Below are 16,832 nucleotides of genomic sequence, written 5' to 3' on the forward strand. Positions count from 1 at the left end.
TGTAGAGTCAGATCTTCTGGTTCAGGCATAGGCAAACTCAGCCCTCCAGATGTTTTGAGACTACAGTTCCCATCATCCCTGACTACTGGTCCTGTTAGCTAGGGATGATGGGAGTTGTAGTCCCAAAACATCTGGAGGGCCAAGTTTGCCTATGCCTGATCTAGTTCAACCCCTGCAATGCAGGGATCACAGCTAAAAACACTGACTTTGGACTGTTGCCAGACTTTGTCTCTGGTTCATATTTGGACATAAACTAATTCTCTGGCTTTTTGGACTGTGTTGTATATACAACTCATTGATGAGCTTTTGGTGGAGGTTTTTATCTTCTGTAACTGGTCCTCTGGCCCCTGAGGGCATCCTTGTGGAACATGATGGTGCATAGTAAAGCACTACAATCAGACCTTTCAGATAAGCTCCAATCTAGTGGTTTTCAGGTGAGTCATTTCACATTTGATTCAGTTGTGACTCATCAGAAGATGTACATACTTCTCTAACGAGCTCCTTGCAAAGCCAAAATCTGGGGTTTCACACAATTTTCCTCACTTGTTGGGATTTTGGTTATCTAGGAAGCAAATATGAAAGGCACCATTCAGTCAAGAAATGAGAGAGGAGTCAATTCTCCAAAGTGTCTGTCCTTACACATTCCCAAAGCATTTTGGAAATACAATATTTTTCTCCAGAGGCAATCCAAAGAGTATGCTTCATGACTCTAGCTAGGATATTTCTTTGGGATGTGGTGAGGTAGCTAAAGTGGTGTCCTCTAGATGTGGTTGGACAACACCTCACATTATCCCTTGCCATTGGCCATGTTGGATGGGGCTGATGGAGTTTGTAGTTCAACAACCTCTTGAGAGTGCCACATTGGTTACCCCTGCTCAAAGGTGTTTGATTCAGGAATGCCCAGGACTCAAGACACACTTTTCACCTGATTGCCTGTTAAGAAGAAAGCTGGATTTCCAAAATGTGCTTGGCTTCAGTAAACTTGGGCACTTTTGTGAATCAATTTCTCTCATGCGTCTTCAATTTTGGTGATCCACCATCTTTTTGACGTTCTACATCTGTTGTTCCTTTAGTGTGGAAAATGAGTACTCTAGCACTTTGTAGTCCTCAACTATAAGGGCGAAGAGCAAACCATTAAACCTGCATCTTAAAAAAAGGAGTTTATAGTCATAAAAGCCTCCACAGGAGCTTCCCAATTAAGCCTTGAGGGCTGTAATTTCCTTGTCCCTAGCTCCTAATTAACAACATTTTGCAACAAATACAAAGAAACTAATCAGCCCCCAGGTGAAGATTAAAGGGAGGGGGGCATGCTGGCCATCACATGCACATACACACCTTGAGCATTTGGGAGCTGACACCTTGGCTGCTACAATTAGCAGTCCTTTCCTATGGCAACTAATTGGCATCAAATTGGCCTCATTAGTCATTGTTGAGTTAAAGTGAATGAGAGGAGTGTGAGGAAGGAGGAGAGGGGATTTAAAGAGGGGGCAGAACTGGTAAATAGAAGTGAGTGGCTAATTTTCCTCTTCTCCTCTACACTGTAGGCTAATCACTGCTCTTTACACCTATAACAAGAAGCAGCGTGATGCTGCCTCTGTCCACAAGGCTAACAATCTAAGCAAATTCCCAAGCCCTTTAGGGTGACGCATGCTAATGTCCATGAATCGCTTTGAAGATACAAAGTGCTACATAAGCATCCAATTTGATTTAGCAAGAACAGCTTCCTGTAATTTTTTGTTTTGGTTGAAATCTGCTCACAGGCACACAAGAGTGGCAGTTATCAAAGGTCAATTCAGTTAGTTACTACATCTGGGCTCTTTTAAAATATGTCAGAAAGAGAAACACTCATTAAGTTTTGTAGCAATATGACTAAGATCTCAACTACCCAATTCACAAGTTTTATTTAGAGGGGTGAGGGGAAAGCTTTCAATAGGAATGGAATAAGCAAGAGAATAATGAGAACAATTATACAGCTTTGCCAGTGGGTTGTTTCAGTTGCATGGCTACTAGCCATGAAAACTATACTTGTGCCTCCACTACTGGAAGCAGTAATACTTTTGAATACCAGTTGCTGGAAACCACAGCTTCTTGGGGTTGCTGCATCACACTGTTGACTCATATAAAGCTTGTGGTCAGCGGTGTTGCAAGGGGGTGGTGGTATGCCCCAGGTGCCATGTCAGGGTGTGTGTAACAAAAAGGCACACCGTGGGGTGCTTGCCCCACCCCCCAATGCGACGGCGTGAGCAGCCATTGCGCCACCACAGCCGCATGTGGAGGATCCTCCGTTCGCAGCTGCAGCTGCGAGCAGAGGATCCCGCCATCATCCGTATGGTGTTTGAGCGGCGCTGGCAGCAAACCACTATGTACAACACATGTGCAGTGTCGCATGCATACGCTGTAGGTAAAAACGCTGCACATGTGCACGTGGAGAGCCAGTGTGGTGTAGTGGTTAAGAGAGGTAGTCTTGTAATCTGGGGAACTGGGTTCGAGTCTCCGCTCCTCCACATGCAGCTGCTGGGTGACCTTGGGCCAGTCACACTTCTTTGAAGTCTCTCAGCCCCACTTACCTCACAGAGTGTTTGTTGTGGGGGAGGAAGGGAAAGGAGAATGTTACCGCTTTGAGACTCCTTAAAGGGAGTGAAAGGCGGGATATCAAATCCAAACTCTTCTTCTCTTCTTCTTCTTCTATGTAGCATGCATCATACATAGCAGTGCAATGTGTGAGCAAACGGCGGTTTGCCCCACCCCGGCTGTTGGTTAGCCTTCGTTCGCCCCTGCTTGTGTTCTACTAAGATCCCTAGATCCTTTTCACTGTACTACTGGCAAGTCAGCTGTCACTCATCTTATATTTGTGCAGCAGGTTATTCCTGCCTCAGTGTAGAACCTTACATTTGCCCCTATTGAAATTCATTTTGTTAGTTCTCAAATCTGTTAAGGTAAACTTGAATCCTGTTTCTGTCTTCTGTGGCGTTAGCTACACTCCTAGTTTGGTGTCATCTGTAGATTTGATGAGCACCCCCTCAATTCCTTTATCAAGCTCATTTGTAAAGATGTTGAACAACAACGGGCCCAGGACAGAACCCTGTGGCACCCCACTTGTCACTTGTTTCCAGGTTGATGGGGAAACATTTGTGAGCACTCTGAGTTTGTTCAGTCAACCAGCTACCAATCTATCTAACAGTTACCTTGTCCAGCCCACTGTGATAACGGTTTGCTGCACTAGATGGGCCCTCGGCCTGATCCAGCAGGCTCCTCTTATGTTCTTACCATATTAGTAGTATAAGTACTATATGAACAGAATGAGAAAGCAGACGTGGGGACCATCAGAAATCACTGAAAATGTCTCCATGTCTATATACTGGCTGAGGCAATGCATCAGGACACTTGACTCCTTGCCACTTTTATATACCATACTATGCCAAAATATGAGCCCAAAGCTGGAGGTGAATGAAGTAGTGGGTGTCTTTGCAGCACTCCTTACATTTTACCTGTGTTTTAAGGCAAGAAACTGGCAGCTGGCAACCAGACCAACCAGGTTTAAAGCACATGAGTGAATCACAGAGTGTAATAAAGTCATTGGGCTTTTAATCTGCATGGATATATGTGGCAGGAACATCAGAAGAGACAGGGAGGTGCAAAACCGAACCTTTTTCAGTCTTAATAACCTTGAACTTCGGGTGTGTGTGAAGATACAAATCTTAGGCTTGGACCTATCTGCGTAAATATTTTATTAGCCCCCTCCCCCTTTGCTCAGTAATCAAGTAGGCATTCTTCAAAGAGCACCTTTGAAGTGAGATCATTTAGTTTCCTGATTAGAAGAGGAAAAGAAGACTGGCCTGTATCTCATAATAAACCAAAATCCTTTTAAGGGTGCTTTGCATTCAGAGAAGAAGGGCAGAAAAGATTCTGTATACTATGAACACAGCACAGATAGACACACAGAACCACACACCTGTTCCGAACTAAATCCAACATCCTTATTTTATCACAGCCAACTGAGTTCATCAACTTGGAACTGATTGTCACCTGCAAATATGTTAAATCTGATTACAATCTAAATACTGATGCATCAGAATCCACCAACATTTCCAGGTCTCAAATATGCTGCTGCTTGGGATTTAGAAGCAAAATCTTTGCTTTGCAAATACAATTCCAAAATCTTCCATTCAGTCACACAGTCAAATTGCTTTTCTTCTGAATTCATTGACTGGATTTCAGGTTCTGAATTTCTTGGTTGGAGGAACATACAGCTACCAATATTGGAGGGTTTTTGTTTTGCTTCCAAATAAAAGTGTGCATATTAAGAGTAATTATTTATTAATATTTTAAAATTGTTATATACCACCTTCCATATCAGTCCCAAAGCAGTATCGAACCTTAAAAAAGTTATTCAATTAAAAATTCCACAATGCGACACAATACTATACCAGTGTTGGACTGGGCCAGAGGGAAAAGTGTGTGGAGCAAGGGGTGACCTTTGCACAGTAAGTTACATTTTATCCATGCAAAGGTCAGATGTTTCTACACACAGATCTCTCCATCCAGGTAACAAAGGTAGATCTGGGGCAGTCACACCAGACACAGAGCTTCTATACTACTGAAGCTCCAGAACTATGGCATCCAATGGAAGGTGAGAGGTGGGAGGAAGGGGTGCCATATTTTGGTGTTGCACAGGGTGCCTCTAAAATTTGAGACCCCAAGATCTGCCACTGCAGGTAAAGAAGAGGCATGATCACAGTTCAACAACGCATTCCAGCCAGGTGAAACGCACTTGTTGTCAACATGCAGAGGGTCGGGAAGCCAGCTGATAAGCCCCAGCTGTGCCATCTCCTTCCATCGGCCTATGCTCCAATGTAAATCAGTGACTCAGACTTCAAAAGCCAGGGCACACTATTAGCAGAGTGTACTGCGCACACAGAATAGGCGTGAGGCCTGTGAAGTCATTCTACAGCTACAGATTTATTAAACATAAATCAGAACAAAGAAACATGTCATCTCTCTCATGTCGTCTCATAGAGAACAGCAAAAGCAAAAGCTATACACAAACGGAAGTTCCCAGCATACTGTGCTGGAATGTAAAAAGACATGTGACATTCAGACAATCTCATGCCTGTTCCTTAAGGTAGAATAGAAATGTCAACACTGAGGGAGGGCATAGAGCAGGACCAATGACGGGTGTGACTTGGAGAGAGAGAGAGAGAGAGAGAGAGAGAGGCCCCTGTCCTACCACCTCCAGTTAAATGGATCTGCAGTTATATTACATTAAAATCCCCCTCATATTTTAGGATATGTGCTGATGGAGTGAGCACACTTAAAAAAATAAAAATCTCCTGATGTAGTTGTTCACCATATGATTAAAATAATATCTAGTTTGACTCTCACCCTGCTCATTCAGGTCTACATTGTGAAAACTATGCAGATTTGGAAAGAGATATAGGTTCACTTCCATCCAACCTTAATGATAGAAAATACTGGTTTAAGAATAGAAAATTATTGGTTCCAATCTCTCTGTTTTCATAAAGAACAAAATACTCTTAATTGTCAGCATGTGTGCAGGGTCTATGTTATTTTCAGTTTTGTATGGTAGCTACAATCATTATCATCATCATATAATGGTGAAGACAATTACAGATTGGATCCAGACTTAGGTTAGTTGCATTTAGTTCCCAGTCATATTAATTGTACTTAGTCATGACTCTATTTTTCACTTTGATTTTAATGGGGTCGTCTACATCAACTAGGACTTTAGCTCAGTCTAGGTCCAGCTCAACAATACAGTAGTACCTCGGGTTACATACGCTTCAGGTTACACACGCTTCAAGTTATAGACTCTGCTAACCCAGAAATAGTACCTCGGGTTAAGAACTTTCCTTCAGGATGAGAACAGAAATCGTGCTCTGGCGATGCGGCAGCAGCAGGAGGCCCCATTAGCTAATGTGGTGCTTCAGGTTAAGAACAGTTTCAGGTTAAGAACGGATCTCCAGAACAAATTAAGTACTTAATCTGAGGTACCGCTGTAACAAGAATGATGAAGGTAAAATAAAGCTAGCTTCTGCTTCATTCAAATATAACAATGATGCTAACTTAGCCAACTGTCAAAAGGAAATTATGTAACATAACCATGGTCGAACTCTTAAGGAGTTGACCAAAGAATTATATATATTCTATTCTTGAATTTATGGTTTAAAATAAAATAAAATTTACTCTCTTTGCAGAATGAAGTAAAACTAAATAAGGTTACCAGCAATAATCTCTAGATGCATTTGCCCTACAAATTTGATACCAGCTAGAGCTTGCTGATTACTATATTTTAAAGACATGCTGTGAATAATGGTGCAAGGCATTATTCTTACTGCATGTTTAAATTACACTACTACAAAGTGTTTACTGCACTAAATCCAAATGATTAATCCCTGGGATACTGACTAATCCAACAGGGTAAAAAGTATTTTTTTTAAAAAAACCAAACACCAAACCTAATAATATATGTGTTGGAAAAGCATTTATATTTAAAGTGTTTGTGAGAATTTGGCATGGGATTTTGATGTTAGCAGTGATAACAGATCACTGTAGATGGCAGCTTCCTAAGACCATGGTTTTTATATAAAGAAGCAACTCTTCTCACTTAATTGCTCCTTAGACGCTAAATTTTAGTACAGATACAATATTTTCTAGATATTTAGGATTGAGAGAACAGATGCATTTCATATTTGAGAACAATGGACAAAGTAAAAGCTATCTAAATCTTCAAGTATTTTATCAACAGTGTCTAAATTAAACTAAGAAATATGAAATTTCCCATAAACGTTACTGAATTGGACAACACAAATACATGTCAGGGAATGTAAAGTCTTACAAGATGACAGCGGAGATCCATGCAATAAGCAGCTGAATATCAGAGGACTGGACCAGGGAGAACACATCACCATAAGCCTATTTTCAGCAGCAACCCTATGTTGAGTTTAACATGTGTCCCAACCCTCCGTTTTGAGCTAATAGGAGAGCTAATTCACAACACAGCTGGGTTTATTGGGGATGACATTTTACAACCATATTGAGGCTGAATCCCATCATCATTTAGGTCAAGACATGGAGGACCTATGAGCCCCTGGATGTTGTATGATTCCCAGCACCCAGCACCCATCAGCCTCACCCATAATTGCCAATGATCAGGAATGAGATGATGGGGGATGTCCAGCAACATATCAAGGGCTGCAGCTTCCCAATACCTGCTTTAAGTAATTACTGTGAACTTGATTTCCCCACCCTGGCAAACAGGAACAAAAGGGGGAGAGTAGCCTTCCTGCACGGGTTCTGGTTCATCTCATTTCCATGTACAGTGGAAATGTACCGTTAAGTACTTAATTCCTTCCAGAGGTCCGTTCTTAACCTGAAACTGTTCTTAATCTGAAGCACAACTTTAGCTAATGGGGCCTCCCGCTGCCACCGCGCTGTCAGAGCACAATTTCTGTTCTCATCCTGAAGCTAAGTTCTTAACCTGAGGTACTATTTCTGGGTTAGTGGAGTCTGTAACCTGAAGCGTATGTAACCTGAAGCATTTGTAACCCGAGGTACCACTGTATATGGTTAAAAAACTAACAAGTTGAAAAAAGGATGAGTACAAGTTGGTACAGTTGTCAATGTGAGAGGCACAAGGAAAAAGGTCTGATGATGAAAGTCGGTACAAGAAATAACCAATGCTCATGTTTTTGCTGTGGGCAGCGAGGATATTTTTTTCTGCACAATTCTGACAGCTGAACATGGGAGATGCTGTCATTCACTGTACGCGGTATTAAGAGAGACAGACTTGAAGTTATTTTCTAGCATTTTGGAGTATACAGATTGCAAGCCACAATATTCCCACATGATATTGTTATGTATATCAATAATTACCAAAATTATGGATAAAGCAGTTTCAGAATAGCCCTCCCCCGTTTTTGGCACTCTATGCACAAATGGGATGTTTCGCCATCGTCTCATCCGACTACATTTGATATAGGATGGCAGATAAAAAAAAGTCATGTGATGTAAAATTTGAATACTTTGGAACACAGAAGTGACCCATAAAAATATTGAAATTGCATCTGAAGGGCAAAAGCTATACACAATTGAAGTGCACGGTAAGTTCTTTTTAGGCATTTTCTCTGGTGTGTTATGATTCATGCCTACAAAGCTGGGCTCAAAATCTTATAACACTATCTATCACAACACTTCATGCCATAGCTATTTGCTGATACAAAAGAGGTAAAATGACAGTCCTTATTAGATCCAAGTTGTGTTAGTCTAGTAATATGCAAATCTTCAACTTTCACTGCACTTATGACAAGGAAAAGCCATGTAATGCAACTTGCCCTCATTTACATGTGGATATGAAGTTTATTCTGTAACATCAAGGGAATAAAACTGGTGATAACATGAAATTCTGCTATATGCAGCTGAGCATATATCTACATTCATAGAGTCCAAAGCTGCAACCTCATCACTGTTAGGTGTGATCTATTGCTTTGAACTAATCTCTAGAGACAAGACAAAATGGAACAAATAAGAGCTGCTAGAATTTTGAATCAACTGGCTGAAAATGTATTTTTAGCAAATTGGATATCAGGTGGAAACAAATAGCCTTAATATGTTTAGAAATAAAAACAGCAAAATATGAACAGAGTTTAGTATTGCTAATTGATAAAATAGTGGTGGAGCTTGCAAAGTGAAAGAGGACTACTCATGCTGTCAAGCAAGATGAACATAAATAATAATAGTGCAAACTGTTTATTCTTTTGCTTTATTTACTCTTTTCAGACTCTGGGTTTTTAGGTGGGGAGAAATCAGAAATTTCCTGCAATATAGGAGTCAGATATTATGAAATTTTACTAGTTACAAACAACTTACTTTGGTGAAATTGCTAATTAAATGATTAAAAACAAACAAACAAGATGTAAATTTCATCGAAAATACATTGTAGGAGCAAAATGTTTAGCGCATTGTGTTTGCTTTCTTTACCAAGATACATTACTACAGCATTGTTCTTATTCCTAAAAATGGTCACAATGCTCAATGCACATGGTCAGAAAAACAATATTCAAACTTACTGGCAACAGAAATTCCAAGGTCCTCTAACTTCAGATTGCAGAAAGTTGTATCAAGGTCAAAATCCTTAACAGCGGTACCTCGGGTTAAGTACTTAATTCGTTCTGGAGGTCCATTCTTAACCTGAAACTGCTCTTAACCTGAAGCACCACTTTAGCTAATTGGGCCTCCCGCTGCTGCCACGCCGCTGGAGCACGATTTCTGTTCTCATCCTGAAGCAAAGTTCTTAACCTGAGGTACTATTTCTGGGTTAGCAGAGTCTGTAACCTGAAGCGTGTGTAACCTGAAGTGTATGTAACCCGAGGTACCACTGTATTTGTATTCTGCCTCCTCCAAAGAGCTCAGGGTGCCATACATCCCTCCCCTCCTCACAAGAACTAATCCAGGTGACCAAGGCCATGTAGTAAGTTTTATGGCTGAGTGTGGCTATGAACCAGGGCCCTTTAAAACCAAGACACTATCCATCAAGCCACACTGGCTCTCAAATTTAGAAAAAAAAGCCTTTTGCTGAAGAAAAATGGTGGACTACATTCCAATTGCCAAATGCATTTTACAATTTAGATGTGATGCTGTATGAAAAAAGGAAAGTTCCTAAAACAAGAGGTGTTTTAAGCCAGTTAATGGCAGTCTGGGTGTCTGTTTCATAGGTCAATCTTTTGTGACTCCATGCTCTTCATTGCCCATCTGGTTCACCTTGCCCCCAAAATGGGAACACCTCTGGCTTATTGTTCAATTCCATACATATGGTGTGTATGTATGGTGTGAAGAAAGGGGACAGTGAAGGTTATCTCTGCCTCTCATAAAACCCAGAGTCATCTATTGAAGCTGAATGTTGGAAGATTTAGGACACACAAAAATAAATATTTATTCCTGCAGCACATAAGGAATTTCCTACCACAAGATGTGGCAATGTCTACCAACTTAGATGACTTTAAAAGTGTATTAGACAGATTCATGGAGTACAAGCCTATGAATGGCTACTAGCCATAATGGTTTATATTACCTCCAGGATCAGAGCCAGCATGCCACTTTAAAGAACTGAATTCTGGACAAAAATTAGGCCTTCGGTTTGATGCAGCGAGGCTCTTATTTTCTTAATAGGTGACTTTGCTGTGAACATCAGTATGAATAATTCTGGCCATTTAGTTTGCACATTTTTAATATTATCATCTGCCTCAAGGCACAAGGCAGAAATCAAACCATCAGATGCACATGGGTAGCTCCCAATGACGTATGCATCACAGTAACTCAGGAATTCAGGAGACAGTTAAGAAAGGAAAATGCCATCTGTAGGAAAGGTACAAACTCAATCAGGATGGTAGAAAATTGCATAGATTGCTAAACTGAATGGAGCAAAACCAGTGCATCAATCATGTGACTAAAGCTTTGCCAAAATACAAAACGGAACTCCAGTAACAATGGCGACAAAGCATCTGTTGTCTTGGTTTTCCTTTTCTGTTCAGCATACAGAAATTATATTCATTGAGACAATAGAAGTTTGATTTAGTAGTGGTAGGTGCTTTGCAATTCTGCTTTATGGGATTTACATGGAATTAAAGCACATAATAAATGAATTAGTGCCACTTAATATGAGATGGAATTTTCTGCACAAAAGTCACTTATTGAAATTAACTAAAATCTTAATTCAGGTTGAAATTTCCAATTTCACCAAAGTGGAATAGTAGGCAGAAATTTCAAGCAAATTTACCAAAATATGCATTCATTTAATTAAATTCACTGAATGCTAACCAAGGACACAACAGCTAAGTTCAGTTAACACAGCAATTAGCATTCTTTATTGTCTCTGTATTTTATTCTCATAATGTTTTACCATTTGTGTCAAACCACTTCCTTGCTGGGTCATTCAGTTAATATTTTTGCATCAGGATCCAATTAAGGTGGCTAGCATATTGTTTGTACAGCCTACTACAACCACTAAGATGCAGTGTGTGTGATAAACACACTCACAATCACACATGATTCTGTATTATAGCTTTGAGACTAGAAAACACATGATACATTTTGAGCTAAAATATATGCACATTAATATCCAAGGGAATAAAATTATAATGAACAACTGAAAAAAGTAGAATCAGCCAAATTTTAATTTATGTAACGCATTTTTCTGCAGAAATCCATTATCAGAAGCATAGAGAGCTAAAGCTGAACTGAAATGAGGGGGACACTTTTTGAGAGTATCTGCAGCGGCTCTTTTCCCATTTAACGCTTTTTCAAGGATTGTGACAAATGGAGCAGAAAATATTGAGCCATAGGAGTGAGGGCAATCAGTTGTCTGACCAACTTAGATCATGTACAGAACTGATGCAGTCCTTGTTCCTTACTCTCAGTTGGCTATATGACATCATATAGCCTAATCTATATGACACTGAGACATCATCCTCTTCATTACATGATTCCCAGTTAGTTGGAATAACCCGTGTTACTGAACAGGAAAGAAAAGAAAAGCACAGAGTAATTTCAATTACTGTATTGGCCCAAATATATGTCACACTCCCCCCCCCCCAAATTCTGACAGTGAAAAGTTAAAGTGCGGCTTATATTTGCGACCTTTCCTTTCCCCTGACGGCTCCAGGGCTGCTCTTGGGGGAGAAAGCCACACCGCTTTGCCCCCTCCAGGAAGCAGCCCAGGAGCATGGGGAAATGTCTTTTCTCCCCCCCCCCCAATTTTTTTTTTTAAGGTGCAGCTTATTTGTGGGTGCGGCTTATATTTGGGCCAATATGGTAAAAAATGACAGAAAAGTAAAAGCTTTGAAGGGAATCAATATGAACCAGATTAAAAAAAGATGAAACTTAAGAGCTTCCATGCTGAAGCTTGCAAGAATCAGTAGTGAGAAGAGAATTCCCCGCCAGTAAATATTTCATCTCAATTTTGGCCTAAAAAATCTAAATGTCCCTTCTTGATTAATACTGAGTGTAATGAATAGCTAGTGTTGTACTACCATGTCAAGGAAAGTACAGGGGAAATTTTGAGGAAGAAACATTAAGTGCAAAGAAATCAAATGAAGTATGTCCATGTGTAAACCAGATCAGAGTCTGCTTCAGTTCCTATTCTTTACAAAATAACACGTTTCCCCTAAGGTATGAGTCTGTAGAAAGAGGAGATAAAAATCTCCTACATTAGTTTCTCTGATAAATTAGTTGTCAGGATCCCAATGCCGGTATGGGTAGGTTCTGATCCAGATGAGAAGGGCCAGGCCAGATCCTTTGAACCAATGGCAGCAGGGTTACTGGAAAGTGACCCAACCCTTACCATCATGAGCAGGCCTGAGTCAGAGAGCATCAGATCAGAGGCTCTTGAGGTAGAGACTGCTGAATAAGGGTCTGTACTCCTGGAGCCTGTAAACCCCCGAGGAAGCAACCTACATCCCCTGGTCTTTTCCTGAGATCTTGTGAACCATCCTGAGATCTTTGGATGAAGGCCTGTATATAAATTGTCATCATTATCATTTTGGAAGAAAATTTCACAGCGAAGGAACACTGGGCTTTAAGGACTGCCTGTTTAAGGACTTCTCAAGGAATGTGCAGAGCCTCCGAGTGTGATCTGTTCCTGAAGATATAAAATTATTTAATCGAGTCCTTAGATACGCTTTGAATTTGGAGCTTTCCAAGGTACTGCAGCTATTGGCTTGGCTTGCTACCATGCAAGGTCAAGGACATGACAAGATCAGATACTGGTGAGCATCACTGAGATACACCAAAGCACAGGGCTTCTTTTAATATTATTGTTATTAATATTTATTAAATTTGTTAGTTGCTTTATCTTGCTAAAGGCAACCCAAAGTGACTTACAACCAAACATTTTCAAGACATATTCATAAAAGTTATATAGATAAGAACAGGAGTAACACATCCACCCATTTGCTCCCCTTAAAGTGGGAGCAGAGCAACACCAGAAGCAAAGGTTTGAATAAACAAGGAGTAACATATATAATATTTGTTTGATAAGAGAAGAGAAGCAAAAAGCCTAACTACTCAAGGGAAATAATGGTTTTATTTTTATTTTTAAATCAGAGGCTTCAAATCTATTTGCGGTTTAGGGACACACAGGATTAAATGAGGTACTGCTGGGTATGTGTGTACAAGGGGATGACCTGGCACAAGGAATTAGACTGTACGACTCATTTAGGCTGCTACAACTTTATGATGAAATCACAAATATGCCCTTTGGGTTTTAGGGTACCCCATGAAGTGGAGTAGCTCAACTTCTGCTGTTTCACCTTTCATTCCCCCAAGGCCACATAATCAATGCAAATCAAATGGACTAAGAAAGTTTGAAGGGAGACAGATTCCTTCCCTACCATGGAAAAGAACGCAGCCATCAGATGTGTGCTGTAGAGACCAATTGTCTTTTCCCCTTTGGTGAGCAGTGTGACTGACGTCTGTGTTTGTCAGCAGAGACAGCTTGTCTTGAATTTGAGATAGCTAACTATCACTTGGGGAGACTATTAGAGGCAGAGAGTGAAAGAAAAACCAAAGAGAGGCAAGGGAAGGAGTAAAAAGGGAAGCTGGAGGAACAAAAAATGTAGTGAAGATTAATATACGGTTTGATATGTTAAATTGTTAACTTTGGGACAACTTTGCTAATATATGCACTGAAATTGAGAACAAACAAAAATTTCTCAAATGAACCATGAGTTGACTGGTAAAAGGAACCACAGAAGAAACCCAGACCTTTGAAGAATTTCATAAATTTGGAAAGCACGCTGATATTGTTTCTATGCTAATTAATTTGCATATTCAAATCAGTAATAACCCAGGATTTCTTCAGATTGTATGAAGTAAAAAACAATAGCGATAGCAATGAGAGCAAAAATTCAATTACCAATTCCAGAACTGCAATATACCTGAACTTCTTGATGCTGTATTCACATCCTGCAACCTAGAGGCCATTATGTGTGCACTCTCTCTCTCTCTCTCTCTCTCTCTCTCTGTGTGTGTGTGTGTGTGAGAGAGAGAGAGAGAGAGAGAGAAAATGTATTTATGCTGCACTGTCATATATAAAAGTATATGGAAATGAACACTGTGTTCAAATACTTGCTTTCCACCTCAATTTCCAATTGTTACTTCCTCATATCAGTCACACAAATTAATATCCACAATGCCTGTGTTCAGTGAAGAGAGTTAATGGCTACATAGGTCTCTCCGCTAGATTTGAGCAGTCCAAGAACTCTTACAACATCCGCAGTATGATTCCCAGTTGCTTGGGTTTATGTGATATGACATGTCTACTGGTCCTTCCCTGGGAGGGGAATAATCTCAACCAATAGTCAGACTGCACAAGAAAATAAGCTCTGGCATTTCCTATGAGAATTCTTTCTTATCAGACCACTCTGATAGTGTGGGTTGCTGGAGGCAATACCTGGATTTGTCAAAGGAGTGCTGTTGTCCATGATGTTCAAGTAGTGTGCTTCCATGTGAGCTAACATGGATAGGTGATAGTCAGAAATCACAGGGGGAGGGGCAAGGTGTTGTTTTGTGAAAAGAAAAACAGACTGCAGTTTAGATCAGGCACAGAAGAAAACCTAAAGAGTTTGGGCTCCATAAGCACCTGAGGGTGCAGACTATCTCCCTAGAAATCCAGCTTTCTGTTACAGTCTGTAAGCTGTACCTCTGTCTATGGCCAGCCTGTATATTTTCAAACACAGTTGTTATGAAATTCCCAGACTATTTCACTGACCTTCATCGACAGGGAACCTACTTCTTAATGCTAGTCCCCTGGAACTTTTCATTCATTGGAGCAGTGTGGTGAACCTTCGGGTGCCAGCCGTGCCTATAGCCATGTGTTATTCGGATAATACTTTGACAGATACCAGAACACTTTATGCTTTCCCAATGTCCAGCCTACCATTCAGGCAAAATGGCTGCCTTAATTTTCAAAGTTCAGATTTTTCCTGCATGAGTGACCAATGAAGTTAAATTCCGAGTTCTCAATGGCCTCAAAATTCTGATTTGCATATTTTCCAGGGTAAATTAGTACTCCAATTTGATTCAGGAACATAAAAAACCACATGAGCCGTAGATATCGTATCTAATTACTGTAATTTTCCATTAAGATTTAATTCTCTTAGAAAAGTATGTCTTGCTGTTCTCAAGGGGAAAACTGTTTATTATAAGCCACTTAGCAAGAGACACAAGAACAGAAATGTAGAGGCCGCAAGCATGCCATTACTTGCCTCCCTTTGAAGTTGAGGCAGATAGGCACTGTCAGGTAGGAAGGCTAAGTGGACATATATTGCCACATAGTGATACGTCCAGCGGCATATATAGTATCATTGGTAAGGTATGGTATGTATATTTTGCAGTTTCTAAACACTGCATCTCCTTGGATGAATAGGAAGGAAAGGTAAATAGGAAGTGCTGCAAAGTAAAACCAAGCTAACCCTCTAAATGCCAGGATATCAGATTAAGAAATGGCAGCACACAAAATCACATAGTCCTATACATTTCTATTCCTGTTTATTCAGTCTACTTGATTGCTCAAGCAGTGCTGTGCTGTGCTGAGGTTAGGGGCACAGTAGGCAATGTAGGATACAGAAGACAAGAGTATTGGCTTCTCAGCCACTTGAACAACAATTTTTGGAATGAAGATGCTTTGAAGAATTCTCATGTGGCGTCGTGATTTCAAGAAAGCTAGCAAGGAACATTGATCACTTATGGTAGACAGGGCTTCCAGGTTGGCATCAGGAGACATGCACATTAGACAATGTGATTTGTCAAGAATAGCTCTTCCCTTTAAACTCCCCTTTCAATTTTGTCGATGACAAAACAAAAGCAAAAATGATATTTCATCTCGAGAAGAAAACAATGAAAAGACACCACAAGGAAAAAGGAGTAGATTATGCAAAGTGGCATGGGTTGAGTGAATAATCAAGGAGGTCAGTGTAAAAAGAGTGAAGTGTGATAAGGTATGACAATGGGGGTCTCCTTATGCTACCCTAGAAGGCCCTTTGCTCCATTCCCAGGTTGGCACTGGGCACATCCACCTAGAGGGAATTACATAAACTGGGTGAAAATTGTATAGCTGCAAGGGATGGTGTGAGGATGGATGGATGAGGATGGATGTCTTGCAGAACCTATCTCCCAACTGCCACATCAGTTATGATGTCTGATAACAGATGTGGGCCCCCTTCAAGGGGATCTAGACCAAACTGCCCAGCAGTAGATCTAGATCCAACAGGAACCTGAGTTCAAAAGGTAAAGCAAGAAGAGTAGGAGAAATACACCTGCCTTCAGTGAAGACTGGAACTAAACTGAAGGAGGAGCTTAAAGCGAGAAGCACACGCAAATCAGCTAGTCATATATTCCTGCCTTGGGTAAGTCACAGAACACAACCCTCAATGTGGATGTTTCCCAGTGGCTTGCGGTCATTGGACTCAGGGGACTAAGCTGGTCTCCTAAATGTTCCCCTGGTACCTCCTTTCCAAAGCCCAGTAAGCTTCTGCCTGGCTTAGGGAGGAAAGTGAGAAGCTCTGGTGGATCCAAGATCAGTCCAACAATATTCCCAAAGCCCATCCAGCTTTTGGAAGGAGGTAGGAGAGCTCCAGCATCCTGTCAGAACTGTGGTACCTCCTTCTCAAAGCCCGGGAAACTTCAGCTTAGGGAGGGAAGACCAATGCTTTTGTGCATGACACCAGGATGTCACAATGTCACACAATGTCACATGCATGACATCGACCCCCATGCCCCCTTGCAAGCTAGTGCCTTTGCCTTGTTCCCCTATGAAACTT

The 16,832-nt window shown here is 40.8% G+C and overlaps 1 protein-coding gene across 3 annotated transcripts in view; it reads right to left on the reverse strand.

The window, feature by feature from the left end:
• Nucleotides 1-16,832, reverse strand: part of LSAMP (limbic system associated membrane protein) — a 1,403,176-nt gene that overhangs the window by 171,497 nt on the left and 1,214,847 nt on the right. The gene's annotated exons all lie outside the window — the stretch shown is intronic.

This window comes from Podarcis melisellensis (genome assembly GCF_964234715.1).
Source record: "Podarcis melisellensis genome assembly, chromosome: 4".
Taxonomy (NCBI): domain Eukaryota; kingdom Metazoa; phylum Chordata; class Lepidosauria; order Squamata; family Lacertidae; genus Podarcis; species Podarcis melisellensis.